The sequence below is a fragment of the Lampetra fluviatilis genome, chromosome 31 (assembly GCF_964198595.1).
Source record: "Lampetra fluviatilis chromosome 31, kcLamFluv1.1, whole genome shotgun sequence".
In the NCBI taxonomy this organism is placed as follows: domain Eukaryota; kingdom Metazoa; phylum Chordata; class Hyperoartia; order Petromyzontiformes; family Petromyzontidae; genus Lampetra; species Lampetra fluviatilis.
Genome location: NC_136305.1, coordinates 12,420,221 through 12,424,775, shown reverse-complemented (window position 1 = coordinate 12,424,775; position 4,555 = coordinate 12,420,221). Strand labels below are relative to the sequence as shown.

The following is a 4,555-nucleotide window of genomic DNA, read 5'->3' as shown; positions in this document are numbered from 1 at the left end:
TTCGACCATCTTGGAGGGCAGGCAATGGAGCGAAGTGGCGCTAATGGTACCTCTCATGAAGGAATTGTGTTCATTCCTGCCTCGGGTTATTTTCTGTCTCAAGTTTTTATGTTCTCACCTTTTTCTGCATGATATTCCTCTAGGTGCTCAGGTGTCGTCCCATATTTAAAAATCATACAATGTAACTGGTATTTGCCAAATATCCCAATGGTGAAAAACATATCTGCACATTCTTCAATTCTGATTGCATATATCAGTGGTGCCGCATGCCTGTTATCCAGCACTGAGGCGAGCGTTGATGGATCGCATATATTTTGTGCAACTCCCTTCCCCAGTCGCCAGAAGGCAGTACATAAAGCACGTGGTGCCCCCTCACGTGCATGGGTTTTCTCCGGGTAATCTGTTTTTTCCTACACGTATAAACACTCATGAGTTGTCTGAAAACACTTCAAATAAAACCCAAAGCAGGACCCTTTCTGAAAAATAATCTTATAGTGTAGTTCTCCAGAATAAATATATATATATTTAATTCTGCCGATTTCAATACTTGGCAGGACCCTCCTGAACAGGAGTCTTGAGACTTAAAATAGGAAAACACAAAGTTCAATGCCATCTGATCAGGGTTAAGGTATAATATAAATGTACACACCTAAAGGCTGAATTAAAGCAGGGGAAATTCGTCAGCAATGCACAGGACCATATGCAGGGGATTACAGAGGGAGTTGAAAAAGTAAATAAGCCACCAGTCAGCAGGCGGAGGATGAATGGTTAATAAGTATGCAAAGGAAGAGCATGAAATGGCAAAAACAGGAAGTAAGTCCTTGAGAATGAGACAAGTGGTTATGCTTGCATGTAAGAATGAGATTCCTGGCAATGTCATTCGATTGCTCATTTTTTTTTTCATGTGACCAAGTAAGCCACTCCCATGTTTTAAACAAATGAGAAATGATACATTTTGTTGGAGTAGGTTGAAGCCAGTTAAGAGTAAACAGAGAATCGAGGCAACAAAAAAGATTAGACGTGAGTTGGTGTTTATATGGTAGCATCATTTAAATGGTGGCCACAGTTGAAGCTGGGATGATTTTCCCGGGTGGAATTAGATACATTGAAAAACACAACAGACGCCTGTGATTTCCTTAGCAAAACAGACAATAGTAGGCTTCAGGAGTCATAACATTACCTAAAGTAGAATCATACACGTTTTTTGAAACGCTTGTATTAGGAGGTCACTTCAGCTATGCACTTTTAAATCTAGATTGAAAATATTTTCTTTAGAACTGCTTTTGTGTTTAATTTGTTTGTCCTTCCCCGCACTTACAATTAATACGGTTGGCTATGTACGGTGTGAAAGAAGTTAAACATGCATACACAAAGTCTTGAAAAATATTTTGGAGGATAGCGCAGTCACTTAAATTAAAATCTGAGGTCTAAACGACGAGACTTGACCTCCACATATCAGAAGATATGAGGGCATTACATTCATGAAATGCCCACATACGTTTTGATATTATTTTAGTATTTTGTCCATCCCTGCTGGGACCCTGGTGTGGGGCTTGGTGTTAAGCCTGTCTGCCTGGGAGTTGAATTTCTGCAGCTCAACTCTGGAGTGTGCTCACATCCCGGCCTGGCCCTAGTGAGGGCTGTCTGCCTTTGGAACGGCTCTGCTGTGCGTTTGCCGCACATCTCCAATGCAACTCTGGTTACTGCAGTTCATCTTTGTTGATCCTCTATTTCTAGGGTCCTGATGGGACCTGCCTGCCTACATTTCATCTCTGTAGTGTGCCGTGTTCCACTGGGGTTTTGGTAGGAGTTTGTTATTTGCTGCTTTCTACCTGCAGCTGCCTCCTCCAGCGAATGTTACCTACGTACATACATACGTGCCAACTCAACTGTACAGCTTGCCTGCTGTCTGTTTTAACCCACAGCGTGCAATCAACCCTAAACTGGCCTCTACCCCCAGCTAGTGCTAGCTGTCTATCCTGGTTCTGTTTGTTGCTTACCATGCATGGTACATTGGAATCTACGGATGAAATGCGCCTTACAAATGTAAATTATTACTATTTTTACGGGGTTTCTTTAGGTGCTGTCTGCTTGCTGCTCAACCCTGCATGCCAACTGCTCAATTTGTACTGTGCTGATTTCCGCTGCTGGGACTCCACTGAGACTCCTTTTCGTGGCTTAGTTCTGTGGTATATCTATGTGTGTAGTGTGGTAAAATACGCGGTGTGCACTGTTGGCCGAGGGCATCCGAGGGCAGGCAGGTGCGCATGTGCAACGTGAAGTTGCACAAGCAAACCTCCACCTCATTAAGGGGAGAATCGGGTGCAGACGGGGTCGGCCCGGGGTTGAACGCTGACACCGAAGGTGTTGCCAGGGAGACCTGCGATAAGAGGTGATTGATGGCCTGACAGGCGCCAGCCTATTGGCTCTAAAGAGACACATGGGAGGAGCTGGACGATTTGGAGGGGGATATAAGGAGGCGCGTGAGAGCGGAGCGGGAGTTCGTGTTGCTGGGGACCAGAGAGAGAAGACGTCTCGCCGCTGCCGCTCAAGCCCGGAACGGACCTCAACCCTCACGAGTCGCCGGGCGGGTGATGGTTGATCCCCCCGTCTGGGTCGGACGAGTGAGTGGGTCTGAGGGAACGTAGGCTGTGTGAGCGCTGCTGTATGCAAGCCTCTGTGTGAGCGAAACTGGGTGCAAGCCTCTGTGTGAGCGCTGTTGTGTGCAAGCCTCTGTATGAGCGCTGCTGTGTGCAGAGCATTGAGTGCGGAGCTGCTCAGAGCAAGAGCTGTTGTGTGCAAAACCTTGGGTGCGGAGCTGCTGAGAGCAAAAGCTGCTGCGCGGAGCTGCTCAGAGCAAGAGCTGCTGTGTGCAAAGCCTTGAGTGCGGAGCTGCCGAGAGCGAGAGCTGCTGTGTGCAGGTTAGTGAAGTGTAGCGTAGATAAGAGTGGGAATTAGTAAACAGAAGTGACCATAGCGACAGTGATAGGAGTGCCTACAACTGGTGCAAGAATATGCTAATAAAGTGTAAGCAGGTGACTTGTTACAACGTGTCAGTCTGAGTGATTTACAAGATGCTACATATGTGAATGAGGTATCAGCACAGCGGAGGTGCCCACACCTTTAATAACTCTGAATTGCTTTGTACAGACACTGAAGATTGTTGGTCTTTATTAAATCCTTTTTATGAAGTTCACTTACTTGCTTGCTTGCGCGCTCACGACCGTGCAAATCTTTCGGTCATTTTTTAACCCACTTCCCGTGATCCAATCGAGCTGACATTTTCCACACAGACTCGTTGTGCGTGACAATTTATTTTCGTGAAATTTTTTTTCCAAAATTTTACACTTTTTAGGAAAAAATAATGGTATGACTGTGTGTGTGTGTGGGGGGTACTGTTTGTATGTATGTGCGTGCAAGTCTTCGTTCTGGTTCTGGTTGTATGTGCTTGCGTGTGTGAGTGCGTGAGACGAGGTGGCCGAGTGGTTAAGGCGATGGACTGCTAATCCATTGTGCTCTGCACGCGTGGGTTCGAATCCCACCTTCGTCGCGATTTTATTTATTAAATCCTTTACATTAAGTTCACTTGCTTGCTTGCGCGCTTACGACCGTGCACATCTTTCGGTCGTTTTTTTACCCACTTCCCGTGATCCAATCGAGCTGACATTTTGCACACAGACTCGTTGTGCGTGACAATTAATTAGTGAAATTTTTTTTCCAAAATGTTACACTTTTTAGGACATTTTTTTTATATGTAATTACCAATTGCTTAATGGTGGCAGGCAATCATCTGACCCTTAGGTGGCAGCCATCTCAAGCCAGAGGACGAGAGGACTCTAGCCGCCACGCATATAAAGGATTTATAGTGAAAAACTTTGTTTTTACGGGTTAATTTTTATTCGTATATGTTATAGTATGGTGACGTAATTTATATAAGGAACGAAACAGTCCACCTGTTTCGTTCCTTATATAGAGGCGTAGATGTGGTGACCACACTTCTGCGCTCTTGGGCAAAGTGGGGGGTGGGGGGATTAACGAGTCAACGTACATTATGCATACACATTATGCGAGCCCGTTGATATTCTCCACAAATCTGGCGGTCGTCTGATTAAGCTAGTTGTAATTACTGGTGAAAAGTAGTACTCAGATTGCAAATGTCGTGGCTTGGCTCTCCAACACACCAGCGTGCTGTACTAGTTACGACTTGGCATGTTTTGTTTACGTGACAATGTTTACTAGTCGGGTGGTGGCGGGTTTAATGACACATATGTACGCGATCTAACCCAAAAAAACTCTATTATGGATGATATTGGTCACGAAAGCCTACGTGTTAAACTATACGTGCCATGTTTATAAAACCCACACACACTCATGACACAAACTAAGGCTAGTAGCGGGTAGTTTGCGATAAACTACCTCAGGGCGTGACGAACCTGCCCTACGCGAGTATCAGGCACAGCTGGCCCGGCTGTCAGTACCTGGTAAGGGCCCCTCCCAGGTTTACGCCTGTTTCTCACTGCCTTGTGAGTGTCTCGGGAGAGTCAATGGCTAAAGG

General features: G+C 45.6%; 1 non-coding gene across 1 annotated transcript; it reads left to right on the top strand.

Moving 5' to 3' along the window:
* The first annotated feature begins 3,468 nt into the window (after window positions 1–3,468).
* On the top strand, window positions 3,469–3,550 carry TRNAS-GCU (transfer RNA serine (anticodon GCU)). The gene has a single exon. It is a non-coding gene; the product is annotated as a tRNA-Ser (tRNA).
* The last annotated feature ends 1,005 nt before the right edge of the window (window positions 3,551–4,555 follow it).